The sequence below is a fragment of the Epinephelus lanceolatus genome, chromosome 18, assembly GCF_041903045.1.
Source record: "Epinephelus lanceolatus isolate andai-2023 chromosome 18, ASM4190304v1, whole genome shotgun sequence".
In the NCBI taxonomy this organism is placed as follows: Eukaryota; Metazoa; Chordata; class Actinopteri; order Perciformes; family Serranidae; genus Epinephelus; species Epinephelus lanceolatus.
The window spans coordinates 14,434,566-14,447,111 of NC_135751.1; positions in this window are offsets into that span (position 1 = coordinate 14,434,566).

The following is a 12,546-nucleotide window of genomic DNA, read 5'->3' on the forward strand; positions in this document are numbered from 1 at the left end:
TGAGGTTACAATAATGACTCTCAGCTTTAAGGGACTTTGAAGGTGTTTATATCCATGGTGAATGAACAATGTGGAAATTGTAGGCCTTTGTGTACATAGTCTCTATAATTTAAAGTATAACTCATATACCGTTTCTCCATTTAAGGAGCTAAGAGCTTTAAATTAAAGTTGAAACTTGTATTTAACCACGATCATCGTTTCATTTCCTTCAGTGTGGAGCCAAAACAAGAGGAACTGAGTCATTCTCTAAATACTTATAAACTGTGCCTCTCATCAGTCCCAATAAACCCCTCAGACATCACATTTGCATTCAGAAGAACTGACATTTTTATTGCCTGTTTTTTTCAGACAGGCTTTCTCTGATATGGTCAAGCTCACGTGTGGCAGAACCATTTTTGGCCACACATGTAAAGAGACGAAATGATCCACATAATCAATCAGTTCTGGGTTGTTGTTCACATCGTAATTGCATGAGTGAGACAAATAATGTCCAGGTTACCCACACTTTGTTGAAGACGTGGCTTGAGATCTAAAAGAAACTGGTGATGTATTCAAACTGCAGGAAGGCATTTCTTCTCTGTGATGCAGTGCTTGTTGGATATAAAATACAGATGTTGTTCTGTTTAGACATAGACGAGTCCAGTCAAGACAAGAGGCTTTGGTTTGACCCTGGTGTGATGTTTCAGCAGGGCAGTGATTTCTTATCTTGTGCTGTTGGGCCGACAGATTGGGGCTGATATAACTATTGGATGGCCACTGTATAAAGTTATGGCCCAGCATGCAATGAGGGAACTGCTCCGGGAGGCATATTGAGTCCAGAGGGTGGACACCATATGTTTTAAACACTCTGCCAAGTAGGGGATAGGACGTCACCTGTGGCTGGTTACACATCTGAAAACAAGAATTATAGTTCCCATTCGAAACAGAGGAGGAGATGCATTCACCCTTCACAAATCGTTTGCAAATATAAACCACAAAAAGTACACGCTGAAAGCTGGAGCTGAGCCAGAACTGCGGGCGGAACGTACACTTTTCTCCTGGCAGGCTGTCTTTACGCTGTCATATTCATGGTTTTAGTTTTTTCTCCTTGGTTAACTTTAACTCTGAAGGATTGCCCACGTCCAGAATGGTAAGATCAAATATCAGAGGTTCAAAGAGGAGAATAAAAATGGATTTTTAAGCAGATGATCCCATCAGAGTCATTTAACTGGCCTTTCTACAGCATTATTACAGGAACCGGAGAGCTGCTCTTACAGAAATATTCCCATATATAACATATATTTATGTTAAACAGATACAGTAAATGCCAACCTTTTTTTCATGTCAAAATTTCTGGTTTACTATTTACCCCAGACTGGCTCAAGCTGTAATCAATGGGTCTGAATATTTGCTAGTGGTTTCTCCTTCCTGCGGCTTCCCTATAATCAACAGCATTTCCTGCTGATATATTTAGCCTGCCAGCACTTGCACACATTTTCAGACTGTGTTACATGTTCTAAGACATACGACTGAGCTTTTTATACCAGTTCTTCTCACTCCGAGCAGTGCTAAGTGAATTACAGAGGCATAAATTAACTCCCTGCTAATTACAGTAGGTGAGTGATTAATGGCTTCCACTGCGCTTGGATCCTCTGAACGGGATTAATCCGAATTCCTCCTTATGTTCTTTTCATAAGAAGGGTGTGTTTCTGTGTTTGTGAAACAAACTGCCCCCCTGGGTAACATGCTGCAATGACTCATGTTTACTGTGCGTTTTTACAAAGCCACTTTTTTCTCCCTGACTTCAAGAGGAATTTATTGGAAACACTGCCATGCATGAAAATCAAAGCAGAGAGTCAAAATTCAAGACTTTTCATCATGCCGTTTCCCTCTGATCTGTTGTTCCTGGATGTTCAAAGCATTGTTTTCAGTCATACACTTATACTGTACATTCCATAGTGAAGGAGCAGGAGAGCTGACCTGCAGCCAACAGCTCATATGGGACGCCAAGTTTAAGTAGTAAAGTAAAATTACAAGCACAACAGTTAACATAAATTACAGAAATTCCTGAGTGGATACCAAGAAAAAAACAAGGAATAAATCAGAATGTAAATGCTAATTAACAAAAACCATCAAGTAGCTACAATTTAATCTGATTTAAGGACTATATATGTCGTAAAACATGGGAACAGACAAAATACTATGTAATTATTAGTTCTGGATCAGTATCAACATATTATTCTAAATGAGTGTTAGATATAATATATGATAATTACTCTTTTAGCCAAGTTAGCGCTGTGGCTTTAGCGATTGCTCCATTAGCCTCATTGTTCCGCCACTTTGGTCCAAACTGAAAATATCTCAACAACTATTTGATGGATTGCCATGAAATATTGTACATGCATTCATGCTCCCCAGAGGATGAATCCCACTGACGTTGTTGATAGCAGCAACGACCTCCAGAGCAAAATAAAGCCAATGCAAAAGTGCCAGAAACTGCAGTTCCTTAAATGGCCACTTGAGACTGGCTCCAGAAGCGACTCAATTCCCATAGACCCCCATGTTAAAATGCCCAACTTTACAGCAGAAATAAACATGTTAACAGTCTGGTACAAAAATGGTTTAGGTCTTTATAGCTAATTTCACCCTTCGTGACAATAAAGGAGGTGATTTTTTATAAAACTCACCTGTTTACATTTTATTAAGGCTTATAGTTACGCATAATCAGGGGTGTGGCCAAGTGTCCTTTGATTCTCAGTCAGATCCATCCCTCGCTCCAGAGCTGCATTGTCTTTTCCAAATACGGTCACTTCTGGCTCCAAAAAAACAAGATGGCAACAACCAAAATCCCAAACTTGAGCCTTCAAAACAGTAGTCCAGAAACCAATGGGTGACGTCACGGTGGCTACGTCTATGGTTTATCCCCTGACTTTTCCTCTAGCGCCATCCGAGGTTCACATTTGTAGTTTTGGGTGAGATTTTTTGATAAATATTAGAGGGGCTGCTTTTGGTGAAGACATGTCACGTCTCCATCAGAATGAATAATAACAAATTTGACAATCCCTTTACATCTTGTGCCATCGTCAGGTCAAATTTTCAGTGATTCTCACAGTTTAGTTTGCGAAATATCCTACCTAATTAACATTCCCATCAGCCTCAGTACTTTGCGTTTAGTGCTTATCAGCACATGGCGGCATGCTAACACGCTAAAAGCTGGTGAACATGGTAGACATTATACCAGCCAGACGTCAACATGGTACTTTATCAGTGTTATATTATGAGTATGTTAGCTGATGTTAACATTTACCTCAAAGCACGACACTGCCTATGTATAGCCTCATGGAGCTGCTAGTCATGCTGCCTTCATGTGTCATACATTCCCAGTAACAAGCATAACCCCCTCCTGACCAATGACATATGTGGTCATTGTTAAGACCATGGTTTATTTTCCGGCTTGATACAATACAATTGTTACTTAGGGGCTGAGAAAGCTTGTTAAAAATATGGTTTTGATGATAAACAATAAACATCTCTATTCATGTGTTTTTTTTCTTAAATATGTTTATTAGATTTTATTTTTTAAATCAGAACAAAAAAAGCATTTACTCCAGCACAACTGCACACCAGATCTCCAGAGGTTATTCTTTATTACGTATGCGATAAGACTGTGTTTTGGAGCAAGTGAAACATTTTGCATCCAACTTTCTGAGTGTGAAATGTGTCATTTGCTCCAAACGGCTCGCTTATCTCATGGAGAAATAAAAAATAACTTCCAGACATCTGGTGTGCGGTGAGATTACAACTTGTCAAACAATAATACTATAATCAATCTTAAACACATGCCACTAGATATGCAAATGCTGTGCGTTAGAGCAAATCAGTGACCACAATTGGCAAGTGCATGACCACCATAATAACTGTAATAAGTAGCATTTTTTGGAAGGCTATTCATATAACTTTGTCCTTCCTGGGCAGCTACTCAGGCTTTTGTGCAATCACTTGTAAAGTATTATCAGCTGACATTTAAATTACAGGCCCTGAGTAAGCACCTCCTCCATCCGAGTGGTTCCTGTGACCCTGGTGTGCAGGATGACCATGTCTTGTAAGAAAGGCTATATTTCCTGACAGAGTGGGTGGATTGTCCTCAGACCCCAGAGGACTCGTGTTCTGCACTCCCTCTGTGTCCCAGACTGCCACAGGATGCAGCAGCGGTGCAGTGAAGCATCTGAGTCCAGCCTCAGTGTCATTTTGCTGACCCGACACTCGCACACACTAAACACAAAACCTTTTATACCTGACAAAACCAGACAGAGACACACAGGGCTGGTGTCACTGAGCAGGTGCACTGTCACATCCCTGCACAGCCATAAAAAAAAGCTGTTAATGCTCTTCCTGTGTCTGTCTCCACATGGCTGGTGGTCGGAGCGTGCTTCACCCCCCAGATCCCCTGCTGTCACGGTGTGGTAGGGGAGGCAGCAGCACCAGGTTGTAAAACACGTGACCCTTCATAACAGGTGACCCTGTCTCTGGGAACCAGAAGCTGAAAGGTACAGAAGAAGAACAACAAAGACAGGTTGTATTTTAACAGGTGAGCTCAGGTCAGGAAACCTGTATACAGATGATTTTACTGACACACTTGCTGCAAAAATGTCCATCTTAACAACTCATTTCATCTCGTGTTTAGTTTTTAAATCTAATGACCTCACTGAACAGTTGGAGCTCCTCTCTATGCAAAAAATAGTCCCTATGTTGACAGTGGATGTTGAAATCTGTGGATTATCTAGAGTAATGAAGATATTTGTTCTGGAAAGTCAGGCTCCTGTTGTGTTTTTCCAATTTCATTTTTTCAACGCTTTGATCACCACAACAAAATTCAATTTACTTTTTGCTTCACTGTGTCAGGGTAGCACCAAAAAGATATAGATCTCTCAAAATCCAGGAGAATGAAGCAGAAACTGTGAGTATGGTTTGATAAAGGCTTTAGGTGATTGTATCTGTAAGGAGAAATATGCATTTTTCTATACTGAGGGTTAACTGTCACCATGTCTCCTCAGGCTCATATAGTATATGTTGTAAAGACTTTAAAAGAATTTAAAAGAGGTGGGTTTTTTTTTGTTTGTTTGTTTTTTTTTATTTGAGAAATGGAAGTTATCACTATTGGAAAATGTCAAAAGACCTCCAGCAACACTTCTTGTATGAAAAACAACTTTATTGACCATTTATTTTGGTGACTGGAGGATTGCCATCTGTCCCTCCTGTTTTTCTGAACATAATATCTCAGAAACACCTTGAATGAATTTCTTCAAATTTGGCACAAACGTCCGACTAAAAGATGAAAGTTATCTCACAATCACAATCACAATCATCCGATGGATGACCCTGATGAAGACCACAAGCTGAAACGCGTCGGTCAATAAGTTGTTTTCCATACTACATGTTGCTGGAGCTCTTTTGACATTTTCCAGTGTTTCCTCACTCCCCATGCACCTTGTGAATCGGTGAAGTTGTGCCAGAAACCACTTTCTACTTCAAGTTATCACTGTATTGACATGAATGATTCCAGTCAGAAAACTTTTACAGAGAGTACAATGGACTTATAGAGCGTTTCATCACATGGTGTGACGACCATCACCTGAAGCTTAATATCAGCAAACCACTGAGCTTGTGGTGGACTATCAGTGCAACAGGATAGGACACAAAATTGTAGCCATGACAGTTGACATTGCTTTAAATATTAATATTGCCGCAAAAAAGCTACAGATTTGAAAACATGGATGGTTCACACACATCTTCAAACCTGCAGCACAGAAGATCAATACAGTCAGCACAGTTTCAAGATGGACCCCCAAGATTAGTTTCATTAATTTAGCATCTGACCAAATGTCTTCCTTTCTGTTCCTGAGTTGTGACATTGAATGATGGCCAGAAAAATGTCTTTTTATGATGTCACAGTGAAGTTGACCTTTGACCTTTAAAATATAAAATGTCATCACTTCATTATTTTATCCAATTAGACATTTGTGTGAAATGTTGTCATAATTAGCAAAGGAATTCTTGAGTTATGGCCAAAAACATGTTTTGTGAGATAGCATTCATCCTTTAGTCCAGGTGGACCTTTGTGCCAAATTTGAAGAAATTCTTTCGAGGTGTTTCTGATATTATGTTCAGAAAAATGGGAGGAACGGATGGCAATCCAGTCATCAAAATAAATATTCGACTGAACATTTCTGCAAGCGGATACGTTGAAACTTGACGTTTCTCAACAACTCTGTAGTGAAGTTGTGGTTAGATTAGGCACAAACAACACTTGGTTAAGGTTAGGGAAAGATAATGTTTCAGCGTTAAAAATCCCACGTTTGGTGACTTAAATGCTGCTGGGAAACACTGCAATGTAACGATTTTCACAGACACTGGTGGAAACACAGTGAATGGTCGTGAAATACAGCCATTGTTGCTGGTTTTGAACAGTGGCCTGCAGCTTGGCAGGCGTCTTGCCCTCCACCTCCTGACGACAACAATCAGCTTATACACTACATCACTTTAATAACGTTGATATGGTATTCATGAAAAATCAAATTTAACATATTGGTTTACAAAAACATGCAATGCCAACATTTTCTTCTGGTGACTGGGCTGCAGATGGACAATCCTGTATGCATATAGCCTGCAGCAATGGCTGCCACCAAGGCTAGGGAACAAAACATTGTCACTGTTTGGGAAAACACTGGCATTGCTCTGCTGCACTGTAGCTGAACTAAGAGTAGTTTCAGATGTAATTCTAATTTACAGTAAACAGAAAGGATCATATACACAGATCATCTACTGTAGTCTGACAATAATTTGATTTAATGCTTAAAATGCTATTGTGGTATTTTTAAAAGGCCATAAATCAAAACACTTTCAGACTGGATTAAGAGAAAATCATTTAAAAGGGATCGAGGGGAATGTTGTGCTGAGCTTCATGGTGGCTAAAAGAAACTTTTTACTCTGCCTTAGATACAATAACCTGTTTATAAAAAAAACAATCATGGTTAGTTTTGCAGGTTAACTCATGTGGACGAACAGATAGTGTTTTGTTGCCTTTTGGATTTTTTTTTCTTCCTCTGTATCAACGTTTCAATATTCCCATCTTTTTATTATCCCACAGGAGCTACTTCATATTTAATTGTCATATGTTATTGTGTAACGATCCGAATTATTGCCTTAATCATTTTGTTCCTCTTGAAAGATACGTTATAAAGTGCTTTTGAGAGCATCCTCTTGCCAGTAAGTAATAACACAGTGCCTTTATTCGTCTCCCACTCCTCTCCCTGCAGCGAAGCGAAGCACCGCCTCAGATAAGACCATTTATGATCCACTGCAATCGAGAAAAGTAGTTATCCGCTTTTCTTACCAGCTTTTCTCCATCCTCTTCATGGTGATGCTTCAGCTAACCACTATAATCAGCCAAATGGATGAGCTGCTCCACTCAAGGTGGCGGTGATGGAATATTGATGGCGCTGGTGTGATTTTAAACCTTGATGCCTTTGGAGACATTATTCCCTGCTCTTTGAGTGCATCAGGCACCTCGGCAGACAAATGTGCTGTTTCCCGGGCATCAGTCAGGAGAGCCATTGTTATGATGCACAAATTGGGATTCAAATATATTCAAATTTAGGAAGTGCAATTATAGTCTTGCTGTTTGTTCAAATAGAAGAAACAGAACATCTGCATAATGCCCCTGCAGGCAGAGACATTTACATTTCACTTGCTTTGCAGACATTGTCTCACGCAGGCACAATGTCCTGGGATCAAAGGAGTTTTAATGTCTTAAAAAAAAAAGACAGGGCATTGTTGTTTTAGGCTTCCTTTGGTCTGTATGAGCATCCTGGGATCATAAAGGCTGCCGCTGTTTGACTTCTTTAGCACCTGGAACGTCATGTGGAAGGAGACAAGAGAGGGGATGTGCGAGAGGCCGGGAGAGAAATCGAAACAAATGAAAAGAGGTGTTAAGAGCAAAGAGAAAAAGGGATAGTGGTTAAAAAAAGAAAAAGAAATAAGGCAAGCTGTTGACCGGGAGCAACCCGAGGATGAGTATTGACAGCAGGGCACAGAAAGGAGAGTAATACGATTAGCTGGTTGGACGGTATTGAATAGCAATCACAGATAACCTGATCCTTTTCCTCTACCTTCCTCCAAGCATCCTTTACTTCCAAAATGTGATCTTCCTGAGCTCCGGATTTCTACAAACAGCTCAATACTATTAAATAATAAGTAATGAAGGCTTTACATTCGGATGCCTAATCACATTGTGTGTGCATTTTGGCATTTCCTCATTTTGATTGGAGGTAATTAATGAATGTGACATGTAAAATTAATAGGTGTACAGTACAGGCCAAAAGTTTGGACACACCTTCTCATTCAATGCGTTTTCTTTATTTTCATGACTATTTACATTGTCGATTCTCACTGAAGGCATCAAAACTATGAATGAACACATGTGGAGTTATGTACTTAACAAAAAAAGGTGAAATAACTGAAAACATGTTTTATATTCTAGTTTCTTCAAAATAGCCACCCTTTGCTCTGATTACTGCTTTGCACACTCTTGGCATTCTCTCGATGAGCTTCAAGAGGTAGTCACCTGAAATGGTTTTCCAACAGTCTTGAAGGAGTTCCCAGAGGTGTTTAGCACTTGTTGGCCCCTTTGCCTTCACTCTGCGGTCCAGCTCACCCCAAACCATCTCGATTGGGTTCAGGTCCGGTGACTGTGGAGGCCAGGTCATCTGCCGCAGCACTCCATCACTCTCCTTCTTGGTCAAATAGCCCTTACACAGCCTGGAGGTGTGTTTGGGCTCATTGTCCTGTTGAAAAATAAATGATGGTCCAACTAAACGCAAACCGGATGGGATGGCATGTCGCTGCAGGATGCTGTGGTAGCCATGCTGGTTCAGTGTGCCTTCAATTTTGAATAAATCCCCAACAGTGTCACCAGCAAAACACCCCCACACCATCACACCTCCTCCTCCATGCTTCACAGTGGGAACCAGGCATGTGGAATCCATCCGTTCACCTTTTCTGCGTCTCACAAAGACACGGCGGTTGGAACCAAAGATCTCAAATTTGGACTCATCAGACCAAAGCACAGATTTCCACTGGTCTAATGTCCATTCCTTGTGTTTCTTGGCCCAAACAAATCTCTTCTGTTTGTTGCCTCTCCTTAGCAGTGGTTTCCTAGCAGCTATTTGACCATGAAGGCCTGATTGGCGCAGTCTCCTCTTAACAGTTGTTCTAGAGATGGGTCTGCTGCTAGAACTCTGTGTGGCATTCATCTGGTCTCTGATCTGAGCTGCTGTTAACTTGCCATTTCTGAGGCTGGTGACTCGGATGAACTTATCCTCAGAAGCAGAGGTGACTCTTGGTCTTCCTTTCCTGGGTCGGTCCTCATGTGTGCCAGTTTCGTTGTAGCGCTTGATGGTTTTTGCGACTCCACTTGGGGACACATTTAAAGTTTTTGCAATTTTCCGGACTGACTGACCTTCATTTCTTAAAGTAATGATGGCCACTCATTTTTCTTTAGTTAGCTGATTGGTTCTTGCCATAATATGAATTTTAACAGTTGTCCAATAGGGCTGTCGGCTGTGTATTAACCTGACTTCTGCACAACACAACTGATGGTCCCAACCCCATTGATAAAGCAAGAAATTCCACTAATTAACCCTGATAAGGCACACCTGTGAAGTGGAAACCATTTCAGGTGACTACCTCTTGAAGCTCATGGAGAGAATGCCAAGAGTGTGCAAAGCAGTAATCAGAGCAAAGGGTGGCTATTTTGAAGAAACTAGAATATAAAACATGTTTTCAGTTATTTCACCTTTTTTTGTTAAGTACATAACTCCACATGTGTTCATTCATAGTTTTGATGCCTTCAGTGAGAATCTACAATGTAAATAGTCATGAAAATAAAGAAAACGCATTGAATGAGAAGGTGTGTCCAAACTTTTGGCCTGTACTGTATATGGTGTATATGTTTGCTCAGTGTGTAATCTTGTTGTGTTTCTGTCCCATCATGCTTTTCGTCTCATTGGCAGCGATCAAAGGCCGTAACCTTGTTCGGGTCGGTCATGTTCACTCAACCTGCGTACATGTCTGGCTGCTAATGTCCTGGAAATCCTTAACACAGACACAAAATAAACCTTTGCAGTGTGTTTGTGTGTGTGTGTGCATGAACGTGTGTGTGAGACCACATATTGCATTTACTGTAGTTCTTGGCTCTAAACAAGAAATCTGTATTCATTGGCCTCTTTTCCTTTCTTGTTATTGTTTTTTCCATTGTCTCGTTTTCCACTAAGCGCCATCACACATCTCTCTTTACACAACATGCATCCCAATAACCTCCTCACATCACTTTATGTTGTTGTCATTCCAGCCACAGAGGCTCAGGCTTCTCCATTCAACCATACATTTTCTTCCTCGGGGGAAAAAAATGACTGCAGTATCATATAGCCAAGTAAAGTCAGCCATCCAAATATAATGTTAAAGATTGTATCAATGCCAGAATAAATTCATGGGTCCTGCCATGTATTAAATAACCGCTATTAGCATGTTAATGTGATGCCGCAAATAAACACACGCACATTGTAGCCAATAAACCACTGGTTCCCACGCTTTTTGGCTTGTTACCGTTATGACTCCATGTCACAGTGTGGGAAACCATGTTTGGATAAAGTTCAACCATAAAGTTATTTTCCCTTCAGAGGCTGTTTCATTTGAATATATTTGGAGGCATAAAGGAAAAAAACTATGAAGTATTTTACAAGAAAACTGAATATTAAGGCAAGAAGTCACAGCCATGTTAGAAGCTCTGAGAGGCTGTATTTTGTTGCATTCACTCGCTCCTTAGATGGTCCTATCTTTGGGGTTTGGAAGGCATTTTTCCAATTTTGGTGTGCTCATGAGTCAGAACGTGAATACAACATGGATGCTATATTTTATTGCTCAGAACAACAGTTTGCAGCTTCATATTACAGAGTGATTTTGTCCCAGACCTTTTGCTGCACCACTACATTGCCTAAAATTACTAAAATATTGCTTGACCTGACTTGTTCTCGTTTAATGCTAATAAATACTTTTTTAACTAATCTAGATGAGTCTTTGTAGACAGCAACAGTTACTACTTAGTAATATATCACAAATGACATGAGCAATAAATGACATGCGGTATGTGAATTAATAAAAAGTTTACTACCATCAACCAAACATTTACTTTCATCCACCATGTTTCTGCCTGTATGATGTTAAATCGACATTTCGTGTGCTGTTCCAACCTAAGGGGGCGTTAACGTTAGTTTTCCCAAATCAGGAACTCAATTTTGTAATTATTCCGACATCACATGAATGCAGAGTCAGGTACAATAGTGCTTCGAGCTAAATGCTAACTTTAGCATGGCAACATGCTAACAATGACAATGCTAACATGGCTATTTAGCAAGTATAATATTTACCATTTTACTTAAAGGACAACTTCGGTATTTTTCAACCTGGGCTCTATTTCCCCATGTGTATGTGTGCGTATGATTCATAGGTACCACTCGGAGCCGCGAAACGAGCTAAAACGGTAACGGGGACAAATGCGTCCCATATAAGTTTGCGCATTAAAAGTGCTTTTTTTCGCCACTGACCGGTTCAGATCGCCAGTGCTATGAGTGCTATGAGTGGAGTCAGCTGTCAGTCAGTGTTGGAGCAGAGAGGGGGAGGGCTGCCCCGCTGGGTACTGTATGTGTGTATGAAGTGTGTGTTTTTTCGCCACTGACCGATTCAGATCACCAGTGCTATCTCTGTAAATAGCATACTAGCCTTTCCCTTACCTCTGGGCTGTGTGATGTCACGAGCTTTGTTCCACTGTGTCTGTAGCTCTCTCTACTCGTGGGACAGCTGTTTTCTTGAGGAAGAGGTGTTTCGGGATTGGATGTCTTCTCTTCTTCGGCTGGCAGTCGTCATCTTGGGAGAGGTGAGCACTGCAGACCCGATGGTCTGCAAGGCGCAGTGTCTGGACAGGAGTGTTAGCATCCATTTGTAGCACAACTAGCCACAACTTCAGCATCTCGCTGTCCGACAAAGGCAGCCTATGAAAGCTGTACGGGGTGTTGCGCGACATCCTATTCTTGCATTCGGGAAAAAGGCCCGTTTATTTGAGCACTCCAAAAAATCCGGTAACACTCCAGGGGGTAGCACGTAAAAGACTCCGTCCCAAACTCTGACTCTTCTGGCGTAACACACACACTTCATACATACATACTCACTTACAGTACCCAGCAGGGCCGCCCTCCCCAGACTGACAGCTGACTCCACTCATTCACAGTCACCACTGCCCCAGGGCCGCTACAATATGCTATCTGCAGAGATAGCACTGGCGTGGCGATCTGAACCGGTCAGTGGCGAAAAAAAGCACTTTTATATGGGACGCATTTGCCCCTGTTACTGTTTTAGCTCGTTTCACGCCTCAATACTGAACCAATTTTAGAACGAGTGGTACCCATGAATCATACGCACACATACACATGGGGAAATAGAGCCCAGGTTGAAAAA